Genomic DNA, 15,742 nt, shown 5'->3' with positions numbered 1-15,742 from the left:
TAGTGACGGCAAATGCCTATAATATGCTGAATGTTCTCCATCAAAATAACAATAACTAAATGGCATACAAGATATTATGCCTAATGTGTCACTTTCTGCTTGGGTACTGTTACACTGTGCAATTATATGCTACTTTCTGACCATTTCTTCTATTTCATGACCACAGAACTGTTTCTTGATGTATCACCAGCATGTTTTGCTCACTGGCATTTCAATAGGCTGCACGTCATGCCACTGTGGAGCTCTAACTAGAGCCCAAACAAGCATCAGGAGAGTTTCCTCAGACTTACAGCAGTGCAGTGAATATTTATTCATTTGCTTTTACGACTATCAATATAGTTTGGAATTTGCTGCTCTCAGCTCGCACAGAAACAATATCTGCATGTAGTGCAGATTATGAAAGCAATACAAATAAAGCAAACGGCCTGCATATAACAGTAAGAGTGTGCGATATTGACAAAAAAATTATATACCTGGATATTTACTTTGGTATTATCAATGACAATAGGTAGACAAATTTCTGCAGTTTACTGTAGGCACCACAGTTTGTCGACATGAATTACACAATTTAGCCAAAGATTATAAATATTTTTCCTAAATATTTTTGACCAGGTGATGTGTATGTTGGCTTATTGATTACTACATGATGCAGCAAAAGTGTGGACTCTCAAAGAGTGTTATTCATAGTTTTTAGACAATTATTATGTCAGTTAGTACATCGTTAAAACAAAAATGAACATATCGTAGACCATAAATCGTAGACTATAAATCGCACACGCCCTATCTATCTGTGTGCAACACTATGTTACTGCATAGTCTTTCCTGTATCCAACAAGTGCCTCTTGGCAGAGCAATGTCCAAAGCCTTTCCTACGTAAACGTGTGCATTTGTGGTTTAATTATCTAGCCAGGTATGTGGACAAACAGGCCAGAGTGAGATTTAATTACTCTGATTGCAATGATAATAAGCTAATTGCACACACTTGTGAAAATAATTCATATGTGAAGTTACATGCGACATAAGTGACACACGTCTAAAATGAAAACAATAGTTGCAGCGTGAAATTCTATTCCCCCTTATAATTTCACACATAATGCTAATAATAGTCGTAGGAGAAAGTGTAAACTTAGTTAATTTACCTCAAGCCCTGTGGGGTTCAGAGGTAAGCTAATCTGAAAGTAATCAGGTTATGAACTGTATGTTTGTGAGCAATTTAATATAGTGAATATTCTCACCCCTACAGCCAGGAAGACACAGGGTTGTTACATGTGTTATCGTCTAACATTTCTTTGGAGTTGTCTCCTCAAAAGCAAAAATGATGAGTGAATTCATGTTTAAGTAATGTCTTCCAGTAATTTATACCAATCCATATTTTTGTGGTGTGTGTGTGGTGACTGACAAATAAATAAATAAATAAATAAATAAACAAAACATAAACCCAGTTGAGGTATTGTTTGCTGTGTCACATTTTTGTAAGGGAGAGGTCAGCAGACTGAACTTCCATTTTCACTCGTGGCATTTCATATTTAAAAAATGAGGCCTGTCACTAAATGTCATCTTACTGCCTCTTTGTCATCTCATCACTCTTTTCACAACTTGTCACACTGAAGCCCAGTCTCTGACATGAGCAAATGGTTAGCTTCTTTCCAGGCAGGCTAGTGGGCTCTATTAATATTTATAGAATAGCAGCTTAAGGCCAGCGCCCTTGAGAACTATCACTCCACTTTGCTGCCTAACACTTGCAAAATATATTGACAACTCCTTTTCAGTACTCCTCCGCCCTGAATACCTCCCTCAGCAGGTTTCAGAAACATGCCAGTTTTTCAGCTACAGGAACAAAGAAAATACTTTTACTTCCATTTGATTGAATAGCTTGCACAGCTGGGGAAGCTGAAGTCAATTGCGACAGACTTAAAAAGAAAATTTAAAAGAGCTGAAATTGAAAATTCTTGTTACAGACAAAAAGAGCTACAATTCTGATGTCATGTCATGGATGTCACCCTGGTGTCTATTGGCTGAGAACAACGACAACAAAAGAGAAAAAAAAAAAAATACAAGCTCTTTTGGCAGCACCCTTATGTCTCGGAGTATAGCCAGCGAGTGTGAGCAGTTTTTTATCAAAGTTTGGCCCAGGACTTTTCCAGTGCAAAAAGAATTGTCTCATGTCACTCATCTCCTGTCAAACAGTTACAAAGCTGATCCTTTATGTGAAGTGACATGCACATGGGCTTAATCAAAGGAGGATAGTTTCCTTCCTGAGACGCTATCTGATTGTCTGGATTAGTGAGACACGCAGACTAGAGACCGCAAAATTATTTCATCACGCTTTTTGCACAAATAAATGCTTCCAGAGCCATTCAGATGGCTACAGGCTGACTATACTATCCCATGATAATGTAGTTACTCTAACAAGTTCACTAAGCATACTTTGGTAATGAAATCAACATTTTTTAGCCTCATTGGCTTTTAAAGCGTCATGGAGTTGGGGAGATTATTTTCTTTCAAACTAAGTTTGAAAACCTATAGATGCCGTTTTTTGTCACATAAAAAAAAAATACAAAGTTACACCCGTGGATTTGGAGAAGGTATATTTCCTTATTTATGAGAATAGCTTTTTCTTTATCTTATAGATATCCATCAGCTGGAGTCATGTCCCTTCAGGCTTCACATCCAGGGGTTAACACATGGGAAAAAAACATCTGTGTGGTGGTTTAACTGGGTGGAGGGAAAGGAGGGGAAGGTTATGAAGGTTATATAGTATATCCTTTGAAATAGTTCTAATACTTATTAACTTTCGTTATGGCTTGAGAAGGCTATAAAATTACTTTCACAGAATTTTCAAGATAAGGTACTAACACATGCTGACAGGGAGCTGATGCCAACCTTTTAAAAAATAAGTCTGAGATGAGAATGTTAAAATGTTTTAAGAGGGGCCTTAATCAGTGAGGAGTATGCCTCTAGATGTGCAGTACCTTCCTATAATATAGCCCTACTTTGTATGTGTCATAGCAATCAAAGCCGAGACTCACAGCAACAAATTAGCTTGAGTTCTGACAGAAATCCAGCACAAAAGTCAAGCAGTGTGAAGTCAAAGCTCACAATTGGTCAGTAATAATGTGGCGTAAAATGTTAGGAGGCCTTCTCCAGTCATGACTGAAATAATTAGGACAGGAATATTTTAATGACGGGCAGCCCGGTGGTGGCGCGGTTAGCCCTGCTGCCTCACAGAAGACTCCCGGTTTGATTCTCGGCCTTTCTGTGTTACATTGGGTCGTATTTCATGGACTACAAACTACTGAAACTTTATTGTTCAGCGCTGACCACTTATAGGCCATGTTGGATGCAGCAGCACTCATTTAAGGCTCACTTAGGTACTCGAGCTTTTCACATCAGAGCAGCAACAAGATCTGCCAACATGAATAGTTTGAATACAAAACATAGATGCAATGCACTATTGTAAAACGAGTGTCAGCCTCCCAAATCCAACTACTCTTTGTTTAATTAAATGACAAACTACAATTGTCACCTTGTATATTGCAAAAATGAAACATCTGTTAATGTTGTCAGGTAAAATACACTATAATATCCAGTACTGCTAAACACAAAGACAAACCTCCAGCACTCTAAAAATCCTACTGCTCTTCTGCACATAGGTCTGGTGCTGCCCGTGCTGTAGACAGATTGCCATTCAAAACATTGAACACCCATACTGATGGCAGCTTTACAGTATATGTTGCTTTTGCAACTGTAAATCACTAGGGTTTAATTACCTGCAAATTAACTGCCGTTTCACTATCTTGCATAAGATTATCCTGGCCATGATGAAATGCGACTAGGGAGGCTGTTCTGATGGGAGGATTTCGAGGATGCAGAAAATATGAGATGCCACTTTGTTAGTCTGATAGTTGTAAGGGATGTGATGCCTGTCTGCTAAATCACCCTCATAATGTGACCTTCAAAGACTGCGAGGACATCTTATTATTCCTGTCAGTTTTTTCAGTTCAACTTGAGTTCAGTCATCAGTTTACTAGCTTTTTCATCTGCTGTCCATAGCTGGAGCCAGCCACAGTATACACACAACAACATGAGTGGGGCAATTTGCTGCAGTGCATTTAACTCTAGTGGTGTAAAACACATTGACCCGACAGCTGGGCAGAGTCAGTCTGTGAGCAGTAGTTGGGAGCAGTTTGAAATGGTCAGCCTCAATTTCTCGCCATCAATGGAGAGCTTTTTTTTTTTTTTGTTAGTGCGTGATGGGAAATCAAACATCAAAGTTTGTAAGGCCAGTCATGCCAAATGCGCTCTATTAGAGAAAATTGTTTGACGGCGCTTATTTTGACATGTAATTTTTGAAGCCTTTGTTGGTTTTGAATTTTTGGTGTGTTTTGGCCAAAAACCAAAAATGCTTTCATTAGTCACACTAGTGCAATTACCACCTAGCTACTCTTGCCGACATTTGATTTAAGTCTGGTGCACGTAAAACACAAGGGAATGTGCTCGACCACCTGTGACACCTTTGCAGTGATGCACATAAAAAACATTATGCTAATGAATATACAAATTAGACCAAGCACATGGTGTAATTTAAGCAATAAAACGTTTGTGGAAGCAAACCTGCCAACATTAGACTTATGACCTCTGTCTTACAATGTCTGATATGACAGTAGCTATAGGGTTGCATGTTGATTTGTTGATAATTGATGAAAACATTGCCAGTTAAAGTAATGCTATGCTGCATATTAAAGAAAAACGTGCCTTACATACAACTAAATTGTTTATTGGTTCACTTTGTTCCTTATAATTTTGACACAAAGAAAAAACAAATTACTTGTGCAATACATGTGCATGTATGTATTATGGTGACACATTTTGCTGGTTAAGGTATCTAAAAAAAATAAAACACTCTCACCATTTTAACAGAACCAATCCTGAACTTCCACAAAGCAAAGTATCATGACTGAACCCTTGTCTTCAGGAAACACTCGCTTGCTAAGACAACAATGTTTGCACCACTGAGTGCACCTGGTCCTTTAAAATGGCCTCATATTATTTGACTGTTAACAACCATGCAAGACAACCATCAGGGCTAATGACCCTCCAGAGATGGCTGCCGATCCCATTGCTGGTCAAGTATCATGTTTAAAATTTGGAAACTACACTGAAGGCTGAAGGCATCCTTGTGCTTGTTACGCATGCTAACCATCATCTATTGTAATATATGACCAAAAAATAAGAAATAAAAATCAAAGACAACTAACCAGGCTTGTTTTGTGCTTATGTGCTGTACCACTGCATTTCTGTAACCTTGTAACTAGCTTTGTGAATTTCAAAGAATTGTATTTATTTATTTTTATTTTTTTACAGGTGTGGGGAACTCAGGCGCATTTCGAAGATTGTAGAGCAACTATACTTGTTAAGTGTATTCTCAGCTCTAACTATTGTTCAGTTTTCATTTAAAAAAATGCTTCTTTGTCAACTAATCTGCCTGCTTTAAAAGAACTCACATGCCGACACTTTTAACATATTTTTAAAAAATCTATTAGAGGTAAAGCTTGTCCCCGATTGTATATAGACACTCACTTCTGAAGAAAGGTCCAGTCAATACTGGTATACACCCGGTTTGTCATAATTACAAACATTCCCAGGGTGAGGGGTGGGATTATGATATTTCCTCTTTTTTTTTCCTGTGTCAATAATACATGAAATCCAGTGTTAAGAGAAAACCTTGTTCTTATCCCTAAGACAAATGAAATGTAGATCTGGCAAATGGTAAGAATTACTACTTCAAAAAAGACTACACAGTGGCTCCTTAGTGTAACATACATGAAGAAGAGTTTGAAATATTATTGCAAGAGATGCAGAATTAATTTGGGACTTCAAACAATGGCCATCACTGTTGATGTTCTCAGTTCGACTATACCCCAGTCAGGGGATCTTGTTTAATCTCTCTAAAAGATTATCTAAAATTAGGTGTGGAGTCGAGTAGATTTTAAGAAAGATTTGTACAGGCTAATCGTCGACTGTGGCACTGAGCAGACAAGAATATATCAAAGTGGAGAACGTAACGATAATCAGTACCACACCTGTAGACCGTCATTAGCTTCCACAGCAATGAGAGTCATCTTAAAAATTGGCACATGTGTACCATGAAATGTGGGACACAAAGGGGAGTCTGTTGCCGTGCGCTCAGGAGGAGAAATACTACCCTGTGTCTGTGGGCTCAAGTGCATAATTTCAACCCCAACCTCACTCTTCAAGTACTTTGTCTAAGTGATTTTGACTTTCACGGCACCAAGCAGGTGTAAGATTCCCGTTCTTTGAAAAATGGAACTGATAGTTTTAGAGGAAACAGTGAAAAGTGCAATACTCCCGCAGAAAAATGTGCAGAAACATCAAACGAATCCACCCAAATTGAATGAATGTTCAGTGATATTATAAAGTGACTTATCACTCATTGAAATGCAAAACATCTTGGGATTGTTTAGGGGGTTCAGCATACTTAGATGTCATATCAAATGTTTTTCCCCATCATTTAAAATAATCTCTGCACCAAACAGTTCTTTTGTTTTATCTGGGATTTCAGATTTCTCTTTATTTACTCTGCTATGAGCCCTAATGCTTGTAAGTCAGCACAGCAGCGCTATAGCATTATTACAGCAAAGTTCTTCCATTATGTTTATTTTGGAACTAACAGCAAGGTGAAATCAACTGGGGACTGTTCTGCACGGCAATTTTCAGGCTCTTTAGCTATTCAAAAAGCTCTTAGCTTTTTAAATATTTTTAAGGTGCTTGTCACTTTACATTTATTGACTCACCACCATCTCCCTACAAACCATGAAGCTTTTCTGAAAGCTAGCACGCTGCCTCAAACAAACAACCGAATCCTATTTTTAAACCCAGGTCAGATCAACAATAAACCACAAAAATAACTTTCACTTGAATTTTCTACTTATCAAATTAGAATGAGAGATTTGATGGGATGTTGAAGGTATCTGAGGTTTCCAGATACATTTATATGTAGGACCTATCAAGTGGTGTCTATCCATCAAGAAAAACTCCTTTTCGGCTGTTTGTCGGCTGGTCGCATGGTAACACCACATGCTTTTGATTTCTGCAATTTCCTCAACTTTTCACAAAGTCTGAAGTTGTACTGTCAACATATGGATGAAACAAGTGTTTGTGTTTGAGGGAGAGAGAGAGAGAGAGAGAGAGAGACAGAAGGTGGGAAAGAGGGAATGCAGTGCCCAGCTTTCACACCCAATAAAGTGGTGTAATTGTGACAGCTACCCATTAGTTCTATGTGTGATAAATCACAAGATGACAGACTGCAGTTCCTACTAAACATAATGCCTCAGGCTAGAAAGTTCACCTCTTCCCTTGTTGTCGTCAGTGCTACTGAATTAAAAAAGCAGGTACCTAAGGATCACTGGCTGTAGAAAGTAAAAGAAACAAAAAACAATGTGTTATTTACAGGTACCTGTAATGTAAATGAAGTAGTTTATACTTTGCTGACACTTGCTTGATTTAATGTGAAAGTTTTCTGCTGTGCAAAGTGGGCAAAGCTGTTTTTGCTCATTATCTTTCATTTTCAATCAACATGACATAATTTCTAATGTGATGTTCTCCCCGCTTAGTCACAGAAGATCACAGGGACTTGGGACTTGACCATCCTAAGAACCGATTTCCCTCAAATGCAGCCATCGCCTCCCTGGATAATCATCGAGTTCTCACAACAATTATTACTTGAAATACACAATATCCCCGTGGAAAACTCCAGAGGGACAAAAGCATTTCATTGTTTCCTCTCTGTCATCGTTCTGCCCCCGTATACTGCCAACATTATTTCAAACACAGCAATCGTTTATGGAATATAACAAGGTCCAACTGCAACTTACATGTCATCTTTCTTTCAACGAGCTGTCCTTTCGAGAATAGCTGTGTGCTCAGTTCACAGCGAAATAACAACAAAGGCAAAAAAACAAGCAACAGATTTTTCATTTGTGACCACAAAGGGAGGGTTGTTTCCCCTCTTATCATGCAGAGAACTAGTGCTGAGGCTGCTTCTCAGAGCTCATCAGCACGACAAAGACAAGTGGGAGAATGCAGCCTTGTTCTACAAAGGTTATCCTCGGCGGGACCCAACAACTTCAGACTTCTCAGTTGATGTCTCCACCCAACACTTGCCATGGAAGGATGGAGGGCCTCGAGATTCCCCTGGATTTAACCTCTAATATCTGAGGTCACTCATCCCGCTACAGCCAATGGTACCACTTAGCTCTGTTACATGCAAAGCCCCCCCCCCACCCCTCTCTCACACACACACACACACACACACACACACACACACACACACACACACACACGCCAAGTACTTTCTTAATGATCTGGATGTCTGGAGCATGTCCTGGGAAAGTTCTGACTATGAACAAAGACAGAAATACCCCGGATTTCTTTTTTCGTTTTGCTTCAATGTCAAAACATCCAGTTGGATCACAATGAGGGAAGTTTTTGCTAGAACAATCTGTAAACCGTAAGTCTTAATTAATTAGAAAGTAAAGTGACTTTAAGTGTTGTTTAGAGAATTAATGACATTTAAAACTTTGCACGCCTTGGAAACTTTCTGTTTATTGCTGAATAAATTCTATAAAATCTGAAAACACGTGATGGAGGTTAACCTTAAAAAAAAATCTGGTACCACCAGGACTACTACAACATTACAATAAGAGAGTGTGTGTGTGTGTGTGTGTGTGTAAGTCTTATAATTTGACCAATCAGATTGCAGAGCTGGTCTAAGATGTGTGTAGGGCCCCAACAATGACTCCCAGGGGTCCCACTCACGCTTTTACCCCTCCAGTCACAAATGTATGTGAACTGCAAATCATTCAAATTACGAGGTTTGTTAATTAATTTCTCCTAATTCTAATCGATTCATCATTACCACATGTGATGATGCAGTTTTAAACGGCTTCACCTCATAGATTTATCGACCCCAAAAAATGCAAAATACATAAATATATAAAAATAATAAAATTATAGTAAATGCACGATTTAATTTGATATGGCTTAAATTGTGGAACTGTAGGTAATGATTTATTGTTTATCGTGATGTAGTTAAATTTCATGGGAGAGGGGATTTGTTCATGTTATTCATGTTGAAGCAAAACTAAGCTATGCAGTTTTCCCAAAGCCTTGCCAACCCTAGCTTCTTTTAAACAAGCACACACACACACACACACACACACACACACACACACACACTACCATAGAGGCTACTACATGATGAATATTAACTCAATGTAAAAACCTAAAAACATAACAAATCTACGTTTGTCTTCCACGCCTTTAAATTGAAACTGTGGTGCATCTTGCAGCTTTTTGGAGACACGGACACAAAGTTACTGCACACATATAGTCTACGTACAGCAGGGCACTTTTACCTACCTCTGATTTTACCGAAACCAAGTCCTTGTCCGTCTTCATCCGTTATTTATGTGCCCGTCTCACGTCATTTTAGGGCGCGCTGCAGCCGTTTCCCTATTCGGGAGCTTATTTCTAAGAAATGCAATGTAAGTGGGGACTTTCTGACACCTTACTATGACCAGCGAACCCGCACGGTGCGACGTTAAGGCGGTCAACAAACCCCTCGAGCGGCTGAAAACCGAGGAGCAGGCAGCCTCAACGTGCTGCACCGTAAAGCTCCCCGTGTCCGAGCGTTGACGTGCAGGCGAACGGGCTGTTTTATAAAGGACAGCAGATGCCGAAAGAATGAGGATGAAACAAACAGCCGTGGTGCTTAAACTGAACGCGGCTCCGCGCCTGCCCCGCTACTGCATGATGCTCTGCGTGCTGCTGTTTTTTTTGCAACACTGGAAGAACCAAAAAAAAAAAGAATAAACAAACATGTCTATGAAATTAACCTTACCATTCTGAAGACACATCCAACGTAGCAGGCCTGTCTCCTTGACAATTCACCAATGTAGTCTGCGGTGCCCCCTAGAAGCCCCTAAGCTTCTACTTCGTCCCCGTCTTCCCTTCCTGTCCGTGTTGATAGTACCCAGTGCAGGCGAGTGTATTTCCACTGTGCACGACGCGGTACGGCAGAGAAAAATCCTCCTCCTCCTCCCGCTGCTCCTCCAAGGTGCTGCTGTTGCTGCTGCTCACGGCGCGCTCAGCGAGGCGCACGTCGGTGAGAGAGGCGGCGGTCCAAGGCGCACATTAACATGCGCAGGCCTAATTGAACGCCGTGAAAAAAATCCTACGGGAGAAATATGTGAAATAGTCCCCGGACACACAGTGAGAGATGAGGTGACACAGCAGCTGATGATGTGCTGGGGAATGACATGCTGCGTGGTCCCTCACGATTTACGAGTTTGGAGCATCGATGAGTGTGTGACTGTGCGTGGTCGCCCCCTTCGGTACGACCCTATAGTCCCCTCCAAATACCTGCCAAGGTGTTTCTGCTGTTTGCTCCGGAAAACAGCCACAATAATAACCACAAATTAGAGGTTAAATACATTGAACTAGTGGACCTTTTTTTTCTAAACTTATGATTTAGTAAGTGTAAAGCATCACTATTGGCTCCATTTTGAGACTTGCATAATTATTAAGGTGTTAGGTCACAAGTTATCAAAACAAGAGCGGAGTGTTGCATTGTAACTGTGTCTTACCATTAAACCATAATCAGTCGGTATTTACTGTCATAGGAGTAATGCATTCTGTTCTTCTTGTATTATAATATGTCCAGGCTGTCATGAAGTGCCCATATAAATAGAGTGGCTGACTTGGTATTGGCTGCTAGGTGCTTATTAGAAATGATGACAGTGTTTCAAACTGCAGAGTAATTGTGTCCTAGTATTAACTCATGATGTCAACAGCATGCCACGAATTAAGAAATGTAACTGGAAGTGTTTTAAATCTGTTTCACTGTAAATAGGTGCTTAGAAAAGTAATGTCTTCTAAGAAGGCACCAAACATCTCAGCAAACCTATTATTATCTATCAAACCTTCACAATATATTAAGCAAACATTCATTACGAGACATCCAGCCATTACCTAATTTTGACATGGCCAGTCAGAACCATAAAATACTACAGTCTAATGCTACTGTAGCCTCTTACTTAATGGGAGATGAGCAGCTATAGCAAACGCATTGCTGATTGATATGGATTCTGAAATTTTAAGACACAACTATGGAATAAGATTCTCAACATAGTTTTAGGCATTCCTAAATCACCACTTTTTCAATTTAGTTACCTAGTAGGGATGTGCTATTTGACTTCTGTTGAAGTGAGGCTTTTTTTCTTTCTTCAATAATTAAATCTTAGGGGTAAATGTGTATTCAGCTGCGACTTGTTTGTGAATCATTGATAAATATTTAAGAAGGAACAGCAACGTCTTAATAATAACTGTGATGTGCAAACTACTTTCTATTTAAATTATGTTGGGTTTATTTTTTTTTTTAGTCAAACAGTCTAAGTGAACATATTTTAGCAGTGGAAATGAACAGTCTCCTTTCTGCCTTAATAAATAACTAAACTGTAGAATTGTACCGCTGACACCAAAGTTTGGTAGGTTAGTGAGGAAAAAGACCATCTGTCTTCTTCCATCTAACACTTTTGTCTGACCGGGTTCTGATCTGATCTTCTTGTGGGTTAAAAAAGCTTGGTCAAGAGTTCCTGGCCCTAGAAGTGTGTTTGGTCACCCAGAGAACAAGAGAGGGGCCATGTGTGGCCTTTAATTCACTATATTGTCTGCCAAAAGCTAATCTTGGCCAGGCTCAGAGTCTTACTGCTCACAGGCTGTGAATGGATGAGTGAAAAGTTAAATATGCTTTCAAATGTAAAACTGAAGACTCGCCTGGTATTGTGGTCATGTCATTGTGGGAATGCGAGACTTGCTGTTGACCCAGGCAACAGGAGGAAAGAGGCCAGTTTCAGTTTGAGAAGCTGCATTCAGGCTCATGTTTGCAGGTGGTAGGCTGTAATTCACTGGTTATGCACCAATTTTAGAGTGGCCCCATGTGGGAAAATAAATTGATGCAGCTTAAATCTTGAATCTATCAGCAATATGTTGAACTCTCCCATCGCACAGAATTGATGCAATCTTGCTATATATTATACACCAAACCTCCATTTTAAAGCTGAGCTCTATAATATTATCTGAAAGAATTTTTAGTTCTTATAGAGCCTCAAAAACACTCAAATTACACAGCATTGTCTGACCAAACTTTCCGATCTGAAAGTTGAATTTAGCGCTGTGTACAATAATCTAAAAAAACAAAACAAACAAAAACAACAAGTACCTATATATCACCAGATGTATTCCCATCACAGCTGTACAGCTGTTAACTCCAGATGGAGGTACGGTACCTCTTCAGAGAAGTGACAATGTAATGTGAAGTACATGGGTATCTGCTCTAATAATCACTGGTATAATTACAACACTGTATATACAGTAGCTTATGGTTGAAGTCAGTGTGAACAAAAACTTATTCTGTCTCACTAAAGATCCATATATCTGATCAATAATGATCAGTGTTGACGGACTTATTTTGTGTGGATTTCAGGCTATTTGAGAATAACTCGCTTAGTTGCAATGAACTTGTGATATTTTAGTCTGGAGCATTGTGTTCTCATAATACCAAAAAGAGAAAAAAATGTGTTGCTTTTGAAATCAAAGCTTAGTGCTGTGATTCAAATTATATGCCCCATAAAACCCCTAATTAAGGGATGCTTGTCTTTGCTCTACCCCCCACTGCCTGTCTTCTTTTTTCCCTTCCACGTTCCTGTTTCTTTAACGAAAAAAAAGAAAATCATTTGAAAACACAAGAAAAATGTGTGTCCTCTGTAAAATATGTAATGCTGTAAGGCAGCGATAACATTATTTAATCGGACACCTTTGGGAGATCAATATTTGCAGCATGTACAGTATGGCTTTCGCTTGACTTAAAGCTACATTTGAGACATTTCTGTACAGATAACAACAAACACTAAATTAGTTTGCCGGCATCCACAGCAGAAGACATGGAAAGATATAAACAATGTGCCAAGAAAAAAGTAATCTTACATGATTTTGCTACTATAAGAAAACAGTAAATTATAGTGTGTTATGAGTGAAACTCAGTGCATCAAAATTAAAGTGTCATGGATGCAAATAAATTTGTGAGGTTAAACTACAGCAACACAATAACAGAGACACACAACTGCACAAAGTCTGCTATTAAAAAGGTTCTCTATAATATACAGTATCAGATTGTTCTGAGCTATGTTATTATAGCTTTGAATCTGAAACCAAAATTGTTGTTTGCTATTTCCTTAATAGTTCATTCTAACCTGTTCATCAGAACCACATATTGCTCTAAGACAGTGGCGGCAAACTCCGGGCCTTGAGGGCCACAGCCCTGCTCGTTTTCCAACCATCCCTGCACTACCCACTGCTGGTTACCTGGACCAGGTGTGGTTAATCGATCAGAAGCTGTAAGTTAAGGGATGTGCAGGGATCGTGGGATGAAAAGCAGTCATGCAGCCCCCCCAGGCCTGAGTTCACCACCCCTGCTCCAAAAGGTGATTATTTAGAGTTTAAGAATTGACTAAAATTGATTTGAATTCATATTATTTGTACATTCAAAATCAGAATCTGATAACGTTCTACTACACAAACCTGAGGTAAAGTTTGTGTACTGCGCGTTGCAGTACACATAGTTTGTGTGTATTGCGTACGTGTATTGCTCATTGCAGTACAGCAACACTGTCTCTGTAATGAGCACACAGTTATTTAAAGCACCTTTCCAGCTCATTGGTTTTGATTTGGGAGCACATTTGGACCTAAAATGTAACTATCAGACAAAGTCTGATGAGCCGTGCATTACTGTGTGGCTTTATTTCTAAATTTCCTACTTAAGAGCCACTCGGCCTGAGCAGACTTCGTAAATTCAAACCCCGTGTAGGTTTGCATTTCATTTGGCTTTTAGTGATTGTCATTCTCAGTACTGCTGGAAAAAATAAACAATTTGTAGAACTTTCTCTGTATTTTGAAGTTCTTTCAAGATCCTTGTGTTGACAGCAAGTGGAATACCACTACCAATTGCTTGTTTGTTTGCTTTCTAGCTTAGCAAACCAGTTTGAGGATTTTCTCATCCAATTGCCAAGCCAAACGCAGTTTCCATCACAACTTTCTTGCATGGCAAACTTTCACTGCAGCTCTCATGCTTGTCAATTCAACGCTGTTGCCCTCAAACTGTAATAGGATCAGGGCTTCGAGCTGCTTCCACATGATTGATGAAAGATTAAAAGGATTCTTGAGATTGAAGGCACATTTAGCTCCCTGGTGAGGTCCAATTTCTTGTCCTTGTGCTGGCAGTAGGACTGCCACCATGCAGATGAGAAGATCACTGCAGTGAATGCAGATAATGTGAAATGGTTATGAAAAAGTCTTGGAGACAAGGCAGCAGAGACAAGCAAGCAATCATTTTTAATCTGACTATTCTCTTTCCTCGGGTGTCGGCAATGGTCATGCAGGTTAGGGAAAAACAAGACTTTAAAAAGTGTGAAGAGGAGAAAAACACTATGCTTTCGAATGACAGTGAATTTACGTGATTATAGGGTTGATGTGTGCTTTTAGCGATCATGTACTAGTTTAACCCCTCTGGAAGCATATGACAGTTTCTTATATGAAGAAAAATCACTTCACACAAACCCAATTATCAACTTGGTTAACTTAGCTTTGTCCTTCATGCATAAGTACATTTAGGTTTGATTTATAATATGCACTGTACAAGAACCTCACAAGTTTCCTCTTTAATTTTAACATTGGTGATTGATTTTAGCACAGCAGGTCTTTCAATCAAACGTTTAAATGATATCTTTGAGCATTTACTAAATTAATCTATTTTCAACAACCCTCGTGCAAATACTAAAACCGACAATGATTTGCCCCTTCTCATGTTTGGTGTTCATTAGTCTGCAAACTGGACTAGCTTATTTTTGTCCGGGCTGTAGACCCCAAAAAACAAAAACACATAAGCCAGTCACACAATTTTAATGGGTGACATCTTTGTTCACATTTTCTCCAAAACACATCATCAAATCGTTTTCAATAAATGTTGCCTCAGAAGCTACAATTTGCCATAAATTTGTACAGTGGTCTGACCTAAAGCATTAAACGGTACGAGTGCGAGACCTCCTGCTGGCGATATGGTAATTCTGAATAACAGGGCAACATTTAAAACAAAAAACATTATTTCACCAGGCATTTTGGAATGGAGAAACATGTCCGACTGCGGAGAGGTGTGTCCGGCTGATGTGTTTTTAATAATTTTTTTAAAACTACAATGGAGGATGATGGCACTGAATAAACTAAAACAGGTTGCAGACAAACACTAAACACAAGTACAGGCAATTCAATACTAGTATTATTGTCTGCATAGGGACTGTTGAAAACACAATTAATTTAGGAAATCCACAAAATGATCCTATTGTGATATCTGCGATATTTCCACTAAAGACAGAGGTTGGAGAATTTAGCTAAACAAGACAGATGTGTCTTACAAAACACATCTAGTGCTGGTATTTTGCAGCATATTTTTGTTATTAAATGTATAGTAGCTTGGTAATTAGAGGTCATAAAGTTAAATACAGAATGAGCAGTTCAATGGATTTAGATGTTTACTTCTTATTTATACACGGTGTGATGTATAAGACTATGATATTCTTAGTAATTATGTGCAGCATGACATAAGCACCTT

The 15,742-nt window shown here is 39.1% G+C and overlaps 1 protein-coding gene across 13 annotated transcripts in view; it reads right to left on the bottom strand.

Annotated features, from left to right (window-relative positions):
- The window catches only part of tenm4 (teneurin transmembrane protein 4), a 139,856-nt gene extending 129,441 nt beyond the window's left edge, over positions 1-10,415 (bottom strand). For 5 of the 13 annotated variants that reach the window (XM_067507785.1, XM_067507788.1, XM_067507787.1 and 2 more), the window contains exon 1: positions 9,923-10,414. The gene's annotated coding sequence lies outside the window, so the exon portion shown is untranslated. Of the gene's footprint in view, positions 1-9,441; positions 9,708-9,922 lie in introns of those variants that run through there. The other 8 variants (XM_067507781.1, XM_067507784.1, XM_067507786.1 and 5 more) reach the window with 4 other exon arrangements.
- Positions 10,416-15,742: the final 5,327 nt, after the last annotated feature.

The sequence above is a fragment of the Channa argus genome, chromosome 6, assembly GCF_033026475.1.
Source record: "Channa argus isolate prfri chromosome 6, Channa argus male v1.0, whole genome shotgun sequence".
Taxonomy (NCBI): domain Eukaryota; kingdom Metazoa; phylum Chordata; class Actinopteri; order Anabantiformes; family Channidae; genus Channa; species Channa argus.
This window is presented reverse-complemented; position numbering and strand designations above follow the sequence as displayed.